Source organism: Eurosta solidaginis, chromosome 2 (assembly GCF_040869045.1).
Source record: "Eurosta solidaginis isolate ZX-2024a chromosome 2, ASM4086904v1, whole genome shotgun sequence".
In the NCBI taxonomy this organism is placed as follows: Eukaryota; Metazoa; Arthropoda; class Insecta; order Diptera; family Tephritidae; genus Eurosta; species Eurosta solidaginis.
Window position 1 is genome coordinate 196,542,897 of NC_090320.1, and position 17,241 is coordinate 196,560,137.

Consider the following 17,241-nt stretch of genomic DNA (forward strand, 5'->3'; position numbering starts at 1 on the left):
CAGCTATTGATTGTCCTATGTTATCTGTGTCGCAAATTGGAAGGAAATCAAGCAGTCTTACCGTCAGAGGAAATGTCGATGGCAAAGAACGTGTACTGACTGTAGATACGGGCGCATCTCATTCCTTGATTCGATCTGATTTGGTCAACAGGAGAGTAAAGCCATTACCTGGAGCAAGGTTGCGTACGGTCACAGGCGAGTATAATCAAGTCCAGGGAGAAGTGTTATGTGAAGTCTTAATTCGGAAGGTCATGGTTCTACACAAATTCGTTGTGGCGGAGATCGTTGATGAAGTCATATTGGGAGTGGACTTCTTAGTTGACCATGACATCAGGATCGATATGCGGAGAAAGATTATGCACTATAAAAACAAGGATGTGCCACTTAACTTCAGTTTGGAGAAAGGGTTCAGCAGTAAGCGAGTGCTGGTGGAGGAGGTTCAAAAGTACCTGCGAGAGAAACACTGGCATTGACAAACCCTAAAGCGCAGACTACGGGACGTCTTAGGACGTGAACAGCAAGGAGCCACAAAAGATTTATAGAAGTTACGTTGACGTCTGGTTTTGGGATCTAGCCCAGAACAACCTGTCCGATGCAACCATCCCTTACACGAGACATACTGACAAGAGTATGACCTTCTAAAAAAAGGGTATTTTCCGGCAGATGCAGCAAAACCATTTCTCAGGACCGGGGTCAGGATACGGATCCGGATTGGGTTCGATACCTTCCCGGAGCAAGAGAATATGGAGCAGTCCCGCTGCAAGGAGCTGCTGGGAGGATGACAATTTATGGGAGGGACGCAGCAAATTAAATGGGGTTACACTGAAATGACAGTCCTTGGTCGGGAAAAACCCCGAGTCGCTCCGGTACATAGAACCGACTGCGTTGGAAAGCGATCACATTAAAGTGGAACTAGATTTTCACATAAAAATTCAATTTTCAACAATCAATTCGGGATCTCGGTGTTCCAAAATTCACGCAGCTTTTTTACAGTAGTCCTGTGATCTTTCGAAATTTAAGAAATGGAGTCACAAAAGTCTTCTTTCGTAGCTAAGAAGCAACATAGTAAAACTTTTTATTCAGAGAGCAAAGCTGAGGGATATGAGCAAATCTTCAAATCTACTCAATCGTTAAACTAAAGAGAGTCAGCCGCAAGGGGCGACAGCTCGCTCCCGCAATTGAATGCCTCATTATCTCTATCTTACAAATTGGAAGAAGGTCAAGCAATCTTATTGTCGGAGGACATATGGATGGAAACGAACTTTTACTGACTGTAGATACGGGTGCATCTCATTCCACTGTTCGATGAGATTTAGTCAACAAGAAGATAAGACCATTGCTTGGAGCAAGATTACGTACAGCCACGGGAGAGCACACCCAGGTAATTGGAGAAGTAGCATGTGAAGTAGCAATTGGTAACGTCACTGCACTACACAATTTTATAGTGGCAGAGATTGTTGATGAAATCCTAATTGGAAAGGACTTCTTAATCGACCAAGGCATCAAGATCGATATGCAAAGCAAGACGATGTGATATAAGAACATGTATGTGCCACTTAATTTCGGCTACGAGAGAGGCTACAACAGTAAACGAGTGCTGGTGGAAGAGAGTCAGCAAATACCACCAAAATCCGAAGCATTCATCTGGGCAAAGGTTGATGCAGATTGTGGGACAAACAAATTGTTGGTTGTCGAAGCAGCAAACAGATCAACACCTAACGTACTTGTAGGAAAAACCCTGGCTATGACAAAACAAGATGGACGTATTCCGGTAAGAGTACTCAATGATTTCAAGTCACCACTCTAACTGACGAAAGGAGTTATATTGGGAAGAGGCTGAAGTAGTTATTAACTGTGAACAGCTCCAGGAAAACGTTTCAAATAGCAAGATTAATCTTTCAAATGGCATCACGGCATGGACGGAGGAACTAGAGGAAGACTATCAAAGGAAAGCAAAACAATTGCTCCTAAAATACGGAAACATATTTGACCAAGACGGTTCCAAACCAGACCGCACCAACATTGTGGAACATCAAATTGCCACTGGGGATGCGAGGCCGATCCGTCAAGCTCCTCGTAGTGGCGAAGCGCGAAGTTGTGAATCAAATCGTACAAGAAATGAGGGACAGCAGCGTCATCGAACCATCAGCTAGTCCATGGAGCTCACCGGTGGTACTTGTGAAGAAGAAGGATGGAGAAGTTAGGTTTTGCGTGGACTACCTATCTGGTGCGAAATGGTTTTCCACACTGGACTTGAAAAGCGGTTCTGGAAAGTGGAGGTGAAGGAGGCAGACAAAGAGAAAACAGCCTTCAGTGTCTGTGATGGTCTTTGGCAGTATACAGTAATGGCCTTTGGACTATTTAATGCACCAGCTACTTTTGAGAGACTCATGGATCAGGTATTGAAAGGACTACATTGGAAAACATGCTTGGTGTACCTGGACGACATCACAGTATTGGGCAATAACTTTGATGAACATCTTAAGAACTTGGAGGAAGTTTTCCAGAGAATAGCTGGCGCTGGTCTGAAAGTAAGTCCCGAAAAGTGTGCGCTGTTTAAAAAGGAAGTAAATTATTGGGGTCACAGGGTAACGAAAGAGGGCATCTGCACTGCGAATAAAAAGATAGAAGCTGTAAAAGATTGACCAAGACCACAGAATTTACATGAATTAAGAAGTTTCCTTGGGCTGTACACATATTACCGTCGGCTTGTACCAAACTTTTCCAGTGTATCCCATAGCCTCCACGAGCTTTCAAGAAAAAATAAAGCTTTTGAATGGAAGAACGAGCAGGAAGTGACTATCCAAACATTGAAAGAGCGTTTGTGCACTGCCCCAATGTTGGCATATCCGATTCCAGGAGCAACGTTTATTCTAGGTACAGATGCGAGCGGATATGCTATAGGAGGCGTTTTGTCACAACTGGTCGATGGACAAGAGAAGGTAGTTGCATATTACAGCCGTTCAATTGGAAAACCAGAGAGGAACTATTGCGTTACACGAAGAGGGCTGTTGGCTTTGGTAGAGTGCATTAAACATTTTCACAAGTACCTCTACGGGCAGCGATTCCGCGTCAGGACAGATCACGCAGCGTTGAAATGGCTCTTGCAGTTCCGTAATCCAGAGGGTCAATTAGCACGGTGGATCGAGCGACTACAAAGCTATGACTTTTCCATTGAGCATCGGAAAGGTAGTACCCATGGGAATGCCGATGCAATGTCACGAAGACCATGTAATTTGGAATGCAAAAATTCGAAATCTGAGGCCAAGGAAGACATCGTAGATGTAGGGCTTATGACTGTAAGGTGTTCGGAGGACGTGGAACAACTAAGGAAGTGTCAGCTAGAAGATACAGATCTGGCTCGAACGAAAAAAACCAAATAAAGAAGAGATGTCAGCAGAGAGTCCTATTGCGAAGTCATATTGGGCGCAGTGTAATAGTTTAGAATTTATATCCGATTGCCTGCATCGAGTATGTGAGAGTGAGGATGGTCAAGGTGAGAGGAAACTGATAGTTGCTCCAAGGGAAAGGATTCCTGGCGTTCTCAGTGATATCAATGGTATTTCATTTCCCAAGTAGATTTATAACAATAAATAGGAAAAACTTCAAATTTTAAAAAATGGGCGTGACACCACCCCTTTTATGACTAAGCAATTTTCTATGTTTCGGGAGACATAATTCGAAGCAAAATTAGTTCACAATAGAACCATATGTATATGTATTATTGTGCCGCCTTGTAACACTATTAAGCACAAAAACCAAACAATAACAGCATTTCAAGTGTACAGCTGGGTATGTAATATTCGGTTTCACCCGAAGTTAGGCTTCCTTACTTGTTTCTATTAAATCTAGGTACGGATGTTAAGGGAATAGCCGAAACTGCATTTTGGAGGATATAATTTTCCAAAAAACAGAGAGGAACACCCCTAATGATACCATGTTTCAAAGGCACAAACGGACTTAAACCTATATCAGATAATTTCTTATTGAAAATGAATGTATAAGCGCAAAAGCATTTATAAATGTAACCTTTTACAATGATCTACCAATAGAATAAATCAAACCAAGTTCCTTAATCCTTAGATCTTTAATTTCTTTCCAATGAGTTAACCCTGTGATTAACTTATCATTATTAATTTTGGCAGAAGAAAAAATATCTACTAAAACAAAAATATCTCCCTTAAAATCACTTTTTTTTTATTTCAAACGAATCAGCCCAATTTTTATTTTCAACTCCAAACTCCATCGCCATTTTTTGAATAAATTTTTTTCAAATTTATTTTTTACTGCAATATTATTATTTCTAGGCACATCAGAACCATTATTATTTTTATTCAAAGCGCCATTTCGTGATTAAATTTTTTCAATTTAATTTCTTTAGTATTACAACCTATACCCACAACATGCATATTTTAATTTTTCTTGGACTGAGTCAACCTAATTTAACCTTCCCCATTCCTAAGCTCAAAACAACGAGTCGCATTTTGACCATCCATTATCTTAAGCTTTTTTAAGCCCCACTGCCCTGCCCTAAACAAACCAAATCTGTCTAGCTGCTCGCGGCAGCTTTAAAAACAAAGATATTTTCACTAATAGACTAATGCAATATGTATTAAAAAACTACGAAAAAACTCACACCAACTTTACCATAAACGAATGAGCCAAGATCTGGCATTCCGAAATTGTTGTACTTGTAATCGAATTTGAAAAAAAAGGTTGATGACATAGCGCTTTTGAAGTTTTTTGATTTATTACATTTCTCTCATATTTCGCTACCAGTGTTTGGAGTATTTAAAAATATTACCTGAGTAAACGACTACGCCGGAGTAAAAAATAAATTTTCGGAGTATATTTTTTCTTCCTTTTTGAAAGCGGGCGAACAACTAACATCAAATTGATTTGGTGGCTTGGCAATCCCTTCGATTCGATTTTTGCCAATAAATGTTCCTCAGCAAAAAAGTTATCTTGGCTCATTCCATTTCAAGACAACCGGTCCGCGCGGGACACGATTTTTGATTTCGACGAAATTTTAATACGTTTTCTTTGGTCAAAATAATGAAACACGTGTTTGTTTGTTTTTTTTTTTGTCTGCTACAATGCAGTCGATATTTTATTCAACTATTTTTTCAACTGTCAATAACTTTGTTTTACTTTTATATAAATTTTTAAAAAATAGCATATAATTAAAAAAAAAATTTTTAGTATTTCGTAAAAACTTATGACTTTTTTCAAAAATTAATATCTCAAAAAATTATTTTTTTTTTTGTTTATACTTTTTCTATATTGAGCGAAAAATTTATATTTCAACTTGGCTAAATACCTACTAGCCAAAACTCATTGTTTTCGAGATATGAATTTTTGAATATTAAACATTTTTTATTAATTTTAAGAGCTGATGGCCTGAGTAGACAATGCTCTTTCAGTTAGCGCGGACCGGTTGTCTTGAAATGGAATGAGCCACATGGAGTCGACCTAAAACGTGTAGGATGACTAATTAATGCTCCCATAAGCACATCATATTCTGGAAGAAAATGGGGCTCTATCTCCCCGGATATTTATTACGAAAAAATATTATTATTATTATTTTCGGTATACTACACATATTTCATGCTCTTTTAGACACAGAAGATATCAAGACCGGCGCAGAGGTTCCTGTAGGAACGATAATGGCGACTTGGTAATTGACGTACAGAGTGTGGGGGATACCCCGGTTGCCGATGATGAAAAACACGCTCCGGCATCCAGCTATGGGGAAATGAGAATGGCAATATCACGGCTAAAAAATCACAAGGTGCCAAGTAAAGACGGGATACCCGCCGGTCTGTTCAAACATGGAGGCGAAGAGTTGGTATAAGGTAAAGAAGCGAAAGAGTGGGCCTTGCAGTAAACGTGCACAAGACGAAGTACTTGCTGTCATCGTAGACTGTGAAGGATTTCGTCTATTTGGGAAGCAGCATTAAAAGCAAAAACATTGTCGGCCTAAAAATCAAACGGATAATAACTCTTGCCGACAAGTGCTTCTTTAAGCAATTGAAAAGTAAAGTTCTCTCTCGACGAACAAAATTCTCGCTCTGCAAGTAACTCATCATAGCTATCCTGGTGTATGGCTCGGAATCATGGAAGGTGTCGAGAGAATATGAGATGGCTCTTGGTGTATTCGAGAGAAAAGTTCTCCGGAAGATTTATAGTCCTATCCGTAATGTCGACGGCGAGTATCGAAGGAGGTAGAATGATGAGCTGTATTCGCTTTTCGCAGATATGACGATAGTGCAGCGCATAAAAACAGAAAGCTTCGCTATCTAGGTCATGTTATGCGGATGAACGAATACGCTCCGACAGTTTGTAAACAGAGGAAAGAGAAGATCTTCACTGAGTTGGTAGAGATAGTTGCAGGAGCCTCGCTTGGCGCTCCCAATTGGCGATTGTTATCGCAAAACAGGGCTAGCTGACCCCGCTGACTCAACGTACTTCATTTCTATATAAAATTTCAAGAAGTGCTGTATGTTGAATTTTGGCAGGATTTACAGATCGCAGCCGGACACATTTTTTGCTTACATTTTACTCCTTCTATTCTCATTCCGTACGAAAAGTGAGATAAAAAATATTGTAGGAGGTGCAAATATTCCGATTGAAATAAATTCTGAACACAGCGTCAGCAATGAAACATGCTGTCGACGTCACGCCGAGAAGATTTATTTCCCAGCCAACCATGATTCAATCACAAAGGGTTTGCTCGACAGACACATTTTTTGACAATTGCAGAAATTTTTCTCCCGAATCGAATTGATATTCTTTAACTGTGTTGTTTCTCTGCGAATTTTCGTAAAATATTCATAGTAGAAATAGGAAGCAATCAGTTTACAAATACCCGATAAGCACTGAACTGCATAATTCTTTAGAACATTTTTTTAACTATGCGATGATCTATTAGTGTGGGTGAACATAGGTTTTATGAAAAGGACACCAAGGAATCGTGTACTTTCGTAAACCTATGAACATACGAAGCCTAAAACAAATAGAAATTCATCGTTCAACGTCAAAAACTCGACTAGTAAACCGATTCGCGTAAAAATGTCATTAGTAATTGAGCACGTTAACTTATTCATTCCGTATGTTCGGAACATGCGTCTCCATTTAAGAATTTTTGAAACGTTTTACATTTGGCATATTATGAATATATTTATTTGGAATATTCGGACCTCTTGAGGTAGTATCAAATGAACGTATTCCGAATATTCTGATCTAACGGTTTATCCGAAAGGCTTCCACTTAATACTTAACGGAAAAGAGCTTTGCGAAATTTCAGAATAAAAAGGTGAATACGACCTGTTAAGCAGGGCCGCCCAAAAGCTAAACTCTTCTGTCAAATTCAAGGTAGGAATATAAAGTTCTAAGACAATAAGCCATTTTCTTTTATTTTTGTATTTGTCGGTTCATTGCGGCTGCTGAGTAGAGTATCACCCCCTGTCGGCTGCCCGTTCAAAATCGTGCTATCTCAAAATATTTTTCAAAAATTTCCCAATTCAGGATGTGTCACAAAACCGCCCTATATTAGAGATAGATTGAATAACGCTTCATCTCAGAATGATTTTCATTACTCCTACTTATGACAAAATGCATTGAACTTATGCTCATATAGGGAGCTTTTGAAACAAATTTTGAGATAGTGCATTTTTGAATAAAATCCTAACGTACGGCATTAAATAAGTAAATGTAAGGCGCGATAACCTCCGAAGAAATCTAAGACCGAGCTTCTCTTCTAATTTGCGTCGTGCTCCTATTTCTTTTTTCCTACAAATTGGCGGGATGGGACCTACTTGTTTTATGTCGACTCCGAACGGCATCTGCAAGGCAGATGAGTTTTCACTGAGAGCTTTTCATTTCAGAAATACACTCGGAGTGCTTGCCAAACACCGACGAGGGGCGACCCCACTTAGAAAAATTTTCTTCTAATTGAAAAAACTTGTTTCTAAAGTTTTTGATGTTGCTTTTCCCGGGGCGTGAGCCCAGGATCTGCGGTGTGGTAGGCAGAATAGGGAAACCGGAAGCATGCCGTAAAAAGATTGTTTTAAGGGCTTAAAATATGCAAAAACAATACAAAATTATGCCTTAATATGCACGAAAAATATAGAAATATGCATAAATATGAACTATTAAAAATCACGCTTCACTAAAATGCATTTAAAAATATTAACACCTTCAGCTACTTTCAACAAAAATACTATATTGAATTTTATTCAGGAAGGTACAAAAACAGTTTAAAACAAAATATTTAGACAAATTTTAAATATAATTGATTGCCTGTTATCGCGGAATATATTCTTAAACATAGAAAAGGACATGTCCACATCTATGCTAGTAATAGGCGCGAACTTGAAAGGCAGAGATTTCAGTGATGGTATATTTTGGCTTACAATACTTTTTTAAACCGGCAATCCTCTTGTTCTTGTTAGGAACCAAATTAAGATTATCGCTTACAGGGAAAAAATTTACAGCACTAATTTTATCTTCAATTTTCACAACAATTACTACTTGGGCGGATAGAGTCAATGAACTTGCTTCTAATTTCGAAATTGATTCTGGCAAAAAATTGTAGTTATTGTAGATAAATAAAATATGGCTAAGTAGTTTGTAATTGCTCAACAAATCCTGCGCTTCCTTAACTGCCTGTTAGTAGCTGACGGCATCCAGCCACGTCCCCCACCGTGTTATTATTGGGCGTGGAGGAAGCGGTAGATTTGGAGATAGCTCTTTAAGTATTCCTAAACAAGTCGGAGATTTTAGAAACATTTTATTTGCATTAGAAATAAAACGATCAACCAAAGGATGCTGATCTCGTATTTCCTCACAAACTCGATGAAGCCCATGAGCAACACAAGTTACATGCGTAGTCTTAGGAAAAAAAATTCAACCGCCTTGCATGCTTTTTTCATGTATGGTGCTGTATCTGTTACCAGTAGCAAAATCTTGTTCCTGTCGTAATCCACGCCCAAAATCCGTACAGGGTCGTCGAACAGCTTTGCTATAGAACTGTGGGCTGCCTTTTCCAAAAGAGCGGTGTTTAGCAAAAAACCTTTACTAATCAACTGTTCGTTACAATCTCACACTCCTATTATGACATTGGCAATGTACTTGCGGCCACCGTGGTGTGATGGTAGCGTGCTCCGCCTATCACACCTTATGCCCTGGGTTCGCACCCCGGGCAAAGCAACATCAAAATTTTAGAAATAAGGTTTTTCAATTAGAAGAAAATTTTTCTAAGCGGAGTCGCCCCTTGGCAGTGTTTGGCAAGCGCTCCGGGTGTATTTCTGCCATGAAAAGCTCTCAGTGAAAACTCATCTGCCTTGCAGATGCAATTCGGAGTCGGCATAAAACATGTAGGTCCCGTCCGGCCAATTTGTAGGGAAAATCAAGAGGAGCACGATGCAAATTGGACGAGAAGCTCGGCCTTAGATTTGTTCGGAGGTTATCGCGCCTTACATTTATTTTTTTTTAAAGATGTATGCCTATGATTTTATTTCTTTTTCTAACCTTGCGCATAAATTTTTTGTTTTTAAAATTTTTTTATCTAACAGGTCTTCCTTTAAGTCGAGTCTTGTAGGGTTTTTTCGTTTAATGTTTACTATGGTGATTTAATGCAAATGCATAACTTTGTCACCTCATATGAAATTAATCGTGAAGTGCCTTATTGTAAACCTTCACAAGTAGCGAAACTCACAGCTGATTGCTCAAAATTAACACACACACAAATATCACTAAAGTCCATATTACCAAAAACTCTAAGAAATGTTCAAGTTAAATATTAAGCAGATAAACTTTGCCAATTTTGGAATGTATAGCATTTATTACACCTTATTTGCATTAATTAAATGGAAGTTTTAGTTTATGGTCAAGTATTTAATAATTTTTTTACTTATCTGTTATTTATAAAAAGATTGTAGGTATATTGGTGCAATGCAATTCTGTTCTTCCTGCTAGTATTCATAAGCTGAATTTAAGCTGAACAATGAATTATATTACTTATGCCGCAAATAAGCATTTATTTTTAAAATATGCAAAAAAAATGCCTTTATTGCAAATATGCTGAAATATGCTCTAACAAATATGGCTTAAACACTTTCTTTTTTTAAAAATAGAATTCCTACATTATATATTTCGTGATAGAGCATACGATAATAAACATGCTTGAGCATATTTTTGGTTGCCCTGATTATTAATTTCGCTGAAATTTCATCTTATTTATTGTTATCCCCCAAAATCAGATGAATAGTTTGTCTGAAAAAGTTATAGTTTGTATTTTTTTAAGGTGGAAAACTTAAAAGATGCGTACGATTTGTCCCGCAACGACCGTGGAATGCTCCATTTATATATACATATATGTATAAAGAACACTACATGGCGTGTACGTGCTGGTTTAATGTTGCATACTTTTCCTATAAATGTTACTCATACGCCTAAGTGCATTTTTGTATAGCTTTGGATACAATTTTTTTTTGCATAGTCACAAGCGACGGCTCATTAAATAGTTGGAAACCTCAATTGTGATTAACATAAATTGGCCAGCTAATTAAATGTTCCAATCGCTATTTAAATATGTAGTTAACAGATACACGCACAATATATTCATATTTTAACAACGCTCAGCGGTTGAACTCTACAAAATTTACATAAATTTAATTACAATTATCGAAAAGTTGGTTTTTTAGTATTTACATAAATTCACACAAGTTTTTGTTTGTTTTTTTTTTTTATTCAATTTAATGACAATACGCTTTTCGCATCAAATGCCGTTCAAAACGTGTTTACTATGAAAATTACAAATTCACACATACACACATTTCAATTTCAATATTTGAATGTGGTCAAGTATATAGACACCGTTACGTACAAACAAAAATACCACCAGGATCGTTTACATCCTTTTTCGTTTATTATTTACCTTCACACACTCAAATACACATACATTTTACTTTTATTCTCTCTTTGCTCATACAAACACTTTTGCAATTTGCTCTCACTACTTGCTTGCTTTCATATATCACTTTCTATTCAATTTTTCACAATTTAAATTTCAATTTTCCACTTTTCCGTGGTATTTTTGCGATCCTTCGAATTCAAACGCCGCGCGTTAACTGAGCCGTTGCTCTTCTAGCATCTTCCTTAAATACCGGATTCATACAGGTGCGCGTTGTAGATGCTGTCGGCGTTAATGATGCTGCTGCTACTGCCACTAGTACCACCCACTTTGAGCTATAGCGGCAGTTAGTTGGTTTTTATCAACGCTATTCATTTGTGTGGTGAAAAGTTGTAGCAAAGGCACACACACTTATACTCAATCAGCAGAGTTTTAACAGAGAAAGGACATGTTAGCTTTTTAGGGGGCATTGGAAGTATGTGGATAACATTAAAGTTTCCTAATGCAAAATATTTCTCTTTGAATGAACTTCATTTTCAAAAATAAACCAGTCAAAGTACATATAGGGAAGCTATTAGCACGAAATCAACGAGCGCCTAAGTTAGTTTAGGTTAGGTTGTTGTTGTTGTTGTTGTGTTAACAGTGTTAGGTTACGTCGACGTAGTTGACGCGAAGGCATACATAGGCTAGTGACATTACGCCCGTTGTGATACCATGAAAGTACACCTTTCCTCTTTGAACCATTTTGAGGACCTGATAAAAGCTACCAAGTTCTTGATGTCATACTCCATGAACTGACTTCCAGGAAGCGCTGCCTTCGCGACTAAGCGCCGGGCAGCTGCAGATAAGATGATACAGTTTTCCTACTCTTCATCTTCTTTACAACTCCTGCAGCAACGACAATAAGACGCTCCTAACCTTTCCGTATGCCTACCTATAAAGCAGTGCACAGTTAGTACTCTTACAAGTGTGGAAACTATATCCTTACTTAACGTGTAAAGATGACAGGATCTTAGTAGGTCCCATTTTGGCAATTTTTGCTTAGATGTCCGACGCCGTGAGGAACTAGGGGTCGTTTTAAAGTAACAGGATTCGCCACGGGTAGGTGAGGTTGACAATTGAGTTGGCGGAGCTATATTTTGTGCTAGCAACACTCACGATAGCATTAACATACTCCTCTTGTTGCGCTCGCTTTTAACGTAGCCCTGTAGACAGCGTATTTTCTTTCGGTTGCAACGCGGCCTTCTTCATCGTACCGGTTATTTATTCCGTGGTCGCCGGTAACGAATTTTTTACTTAACGGCAGTAAGAAGTGCTTTGGAAATATGCTCCCACTGCTGTTGCATTTCGTCGGGTTCAGTTATGCTCTCAGAGAGCAGGTGTGAGAGTCGAGTTGCGAAATCATTGCCAGTCTAGCTTTCTTTGTGTTTTTTGTTTCTTGGTTTTAGACGCGCAGAGGCGGGCGCGTATTTTAGCTACGACAAGATAATGGTCCGAGTCGATGTTAGGTCCTTGGATCGTGCACACATCTAAAATAACTGGAGGCATGCTGTCCGTCTATCACGACGTGATCGATCTGATTGCGGGCATTTCGATCAGGAGGCAGCCATGTAGCTTAATGTGTTTTTTTTGCATGAACCTCGTGCTGGAAATGACCATGTTTCGAGCACCCGCAAAATCAATCACCCCCAGTTCATTAGGAGAAGTTTCATTGTGTAGGCTGAACTTTGCGACTGTAGGGCCAAAAACACATTTGACCTCCCTGGCGTTTAAGTCGACAAGCACGAATTTTATATAATGGCGGGGCAGCACTCGTGTGTGCGTTTAAACGTTCATAGAAAGTGTCTTTCACTTCAGCGTCTTTCTCCTCTGTCGGTGCATGGGCGCAGACGGTCGGCCACAAATGTTAACCCCAATGCTTGGCGACAAAGTCTCTCTCCCACCACGAAACCGACGCTGAAAGCGCGCTTATTTGTATGGCCACTCCAATAGATGTCACAAATTTTAATCTTCTTTCTTCCTTGCTTCGTCCAACGCATTTTTGGATGTCGGTGATGTCCGATTTTTCTTTGACGAGGACGTCAACCAGCCGAGAACAGATGTTCGAGGTACATGCCCTCAAATCATTGTCCTTTAAACGTTTGCCATTGTCGTCATCAATAAAGGGTTGTCTTTTTATCTGAAGTTTTTTGTTGCTTTCATTGGAGTGTTGCTTGACGTGGCGGGTCCCAAGCCCAGTGCACAACCCGCTCAGCGGGGATGAAAATATAATTTACACGTTTATATAGCGAGCCGCTTGATCCAAGCCAGACGCCCGCTTGTAGCCCCACCTCGTTGTGGCAGACGCTGCTGGCGAAAGATCCCCAGATAGGCCTTAAAACGCATGTCAGATTGACCTAGCCAGGTTGTCGCCTTCAACGGATGTTCAGTGGCTACCCAGAGGATACTTGGCCGCAAGCGACTGGAAGTAGTGATCTACGCTTCCCACGGCAGCCGGTTCTTCATACCGGAGCAACTCGGGATTTTTTTCCCCGACCAATGGCTGTCATTTCGGTGTAACCCCATTTAATTTTTTGCGTCCTTGTCACAAATTGTCATCCTCGGAGCAGCTCCTTTCAGCTGGACTGCTCCATACCCTCCTGCTCCGGGAAGGTATTGGACCTAACCCCGGTCCCAGGTTGTGGTTCCGCTGCATATGTCGGAAAAGGATTTATCTTAGATTATCTTGTCAGTGTGTGACGTGTAAAAGATGGTTGCATCGTTCGGGCTGTTCTGGGTTAGAACCCAACGTTCGTCGCCCTCGAAATTTCTATAAAGCCTTTGTGGCTCCCTGTTGTTCACGTCAAAGGACGTCCGGTGGTTCACTATCAAACCTACCTCCGCCACCTCCTAACAGCGACGATTCTCAGCAGCCCACATCAACCGTCAGCTGTTACTCGCGCCAAATGGCGCTTCCACCTAACGCGGCCGCTACAACCCATCACTACAATCTACGTAGCATGGATAATAGCGATGACGAGCACCATCTTTTACCCCGTCCCTCTCCTCCCTTTCCGACACTCGTACTCGCGTAAGGAGTTATCAACTCCTTGTCCCTCACATCGTGTGTTCCGTATGCTAGATCAGATCAGATCAGAGTATTTACGATCGCGGCATCGGCCCAATGCAGTTCATGCCTTTATCCTGTGCCACCTTCATAGATGATCTGAGCTTACAAATGGAATCGTCCGACCGGCACATTCGTTGCACCTTGCTGCCAAAACACTAGTACTAACTCATTGACACCAGGTACACCAGCAGCAATCGGACAGCACACTCCACAAAGCCTATATCCTTCAAGGCGCCTTCATCCATTTCTCACTCCCAGAGTGACGACTGCCCCTTTATGCACTTCAGAATTCTGCAACTTAATTGTTACGGTTCAACAAGCAACATAGCGGAGATAGTTGATTACATGCATAAAAATAATATCTATATTGCCGCAATTCAAGAAACAAAGCTACCTGCCAGATCGGAGCTCCGAAATTGCGATGGCTACAACATCCATAGGCAAGATGGAACAAGAGGTAATGTTGGTGGCCTTGCCTTTATCACTCATCACACCGTGCAATATAGTATATTTCAACCTAACATCAGCCGCAGGGATAATACTTTAGAAAGTCAAGGCATAACCATCCGGTCAGGCAACGTTGACCTAGAAATAATTAACATATATATTCCCCCTGCCACCTGCTGACCAAGCGGCTATCGCCCTGATATCAGTACGCTACTCTGTGGCGAAAACCGTCTTATCCTTGGCGATTTCAATGCTCACCACGATCTCTGGCATTCCAGCTTGCCAGACGACAGCAGAGGCAGGCAGCTAGCAGAGCAAATAGACAACACGACTTTCTGCACAATAAACGGCGATGCCCCCACCAAAATTGCAGGTAATGCCACAGCTCACCTGCCATCTTAATCGTCAGTGCAGGGCTCATAAATTACGTTGAATGGCAATCAATCCTTACTTTAATTCTGATCACTTGCCCATACTCCTTACAATTGAGCGACCTGCCAATTTTATCACATCTGAAAAGCGGACTTTCATTAATTTTAAAAAATTCAATTGGGAAGACTATAAAGGGCGAGCGTGCGTTCCGCAAGGTCGCAAATTTAGCAAGAGAACGTGACGGAATATCTATGCTCAAACACCTTGGCGATGAGGGAATAAAATACCTCACACATGTTTTCAACCTGTTACTGGAATCCTTCGTTATTCCCAAAAAATGGAAAATGGCAAGAATAATCCCGCTACTAAAGCCTGGCAAACCAGCTAACGAAGGCGAGCCTTATCGACCGATATCACTCCTTTCGCCAGTAGCTTGTCAGGGTCATGGGGGTTCTCCACGTTGACCAGCCACACACGATCCTTGTCCTGCTCCAACACCTTCGTCGAAGGTGACCATAGCGGGTGTGGCCGAATAAAGTTAACATAAAATTCGCGGTCGAATACAAGTAATGTGCGGGGTCGAAAAACGAAATAAATTTGACGATAAAGCAAATAAGATCTAACGCGAGCAAAATTTAAAATCGCTAGCCAAAGTGATCCTCGTAGCAGACTGTTGGTTCATCATATAAATCCCGAACAAGAACGGGAACAGGAAGCGCAGCCGATATTGGAAGAGGAGCACAAGCACCGATACGCTTAAAGTCATCCGGTCTACAAAAACTAGCTTCAAGTAAGTGCGGCAAGGTAGGCGAAGTAAGTACGACGAATCCTACGCGGGACTAAGCAAGTAACTCAACACACCTGAGTCCGCGTGGAGACACACAAACCTTAGCATAACCATATACCTGAGTAAGTCATCTTGTAGAAACTAATTGATTGTTCACGCAAATTTTTGCTGGGAAGGATTCCCACCACCTTATAGCTGATATGATGTTTATAGCCATAATATTGTTACGAATATTAGCAACACTAAGGGATACTGTCATCTCTAAGCCGATACTGAGCACATTAACAAATGAATCATTATGTCTACCCATATGCCCATACAAGCAGCGGAGAGAAAATGCACAAACACATGCATATATCTGAGATGTTCCCAAAAGTAGGCAATGGTTTGTGCAAGTATCACTCACAAATACACGCGCATATGAGAAGCTATAAACGTTGAAGTTTTATAGCAGGTAACTAACTAGTAAATTCTAGAATAGAAAAGCCTAGAAATATTCAACGAGGAAACCAGACAGCATAAAAGGCAGCAACAGTAGAGGCACGACAATCAGTTTGGTTTAAGCAAGTTATTAGTTGCGAAGTATAAGTGTTATTGTGATGTACTTTAAAAAAGGGCATTTTTGCATTATTTAATATTGTAGTTATTTATTCAACAGTTTAGCGATTCGAACGTTAGCGGAAGATTTGGAAGAAGCGGAATTTCAATAAATTCGTTACAATTGGTGTCAGAAGAGGAATTGTTGAACAAATTCCAAAGATTTCGAGTACAACAAGGAGATGGCAAAGTTAAGTGAATTGAAGATCCAGCAACTGAAGAAGGAGTTGGAGAGCCGTGTATTGAATACAAGCGGCATTAAACTCAAACTTCAGGCACGACTACGAGATGCAATGGAAGCAGAAGGAATTAACGTGGAAGAGTATGTCTTTCATCTTGATGTCGACGAGACAACAACAAAAATTGAAGAGAAAAACGAAACATCGCAGACAGTTACGAGCACAGACTTGAACACGATTTTGGTTGCAATAGCTGCACAAACATCGGCAGAAACATCCAAGATGGAAGCACGGAGGCACGTATTTCAGAAATGTCGTCGCAAATGTCATCTCAACTGGCAGAACAGAAGACATATATGGAATCGCAGGAGACACGCATAACGTTAAAGATTGAAGCACAAGAAACGCGTATTTCACAACTGTCGACACAGATTACATCGAAGATGGAAACTCAACTGAAAGAACAGAAAACATATATTACATCTCAGTTGGCTGAGCAGTTGAAAGCACTAGAGGCCCGCATATCATCGCAGCTGGAGGCACAGGAGATAAGGGTATCATCGAAACTGGCCCAGGATACAAAAATTGTACAGTTTGAGGAAAAAATCGAGGCCGAGGTGGATGCTTTGAGAGGACGTATCGAGCAGTTGCAACTAAATCGCCCTGCAGTTTCAACGAGTAATCCAAAGGTAAGAACACCATCCTTTGGCGGTTCTGTTCCTTTCCAGGTCTTTAAGTTACAATTTGAGAAGACCGCAACAGTGAACAACTGGATTGCTGAAGATAAAGTTGCTGCATTGTTCGTGGCTTTAAAAGGACCAGTTGCTGAGATATT

General features: G+C 40.4%; 1 protein-coding gene across 3 annotated transcripts in view; it reads right to left on the reverse strand.

The window, feature by feature from the left end:
* The window catches only part of LOC137240473 (nitric oxide synthase-like), a 336,236-nt gene extending 325,131 nt beyond the window's left edge, over positions 1 to 11,105 (reverse strand). The window contains exon 1 of one of the 3 annotated variants that reach the window (XM_067766786.1): positions 10,940 to 11,105. The gene's annotated coding sequence lies outside the window, so the exon portion shown is untranslated. Of the gene's footprint in view, positions 1 to 10,145; positions 10,241 to 10,939 lie in introns of those variants that run through there. The other 2 variants (XM_067766785.1, XM_067766787.1) reach the window with 2 other exon arrangements.
* Between the last annotated feature and the right edge of the window lie 6,136 nt (positions 11,106 to 17,241).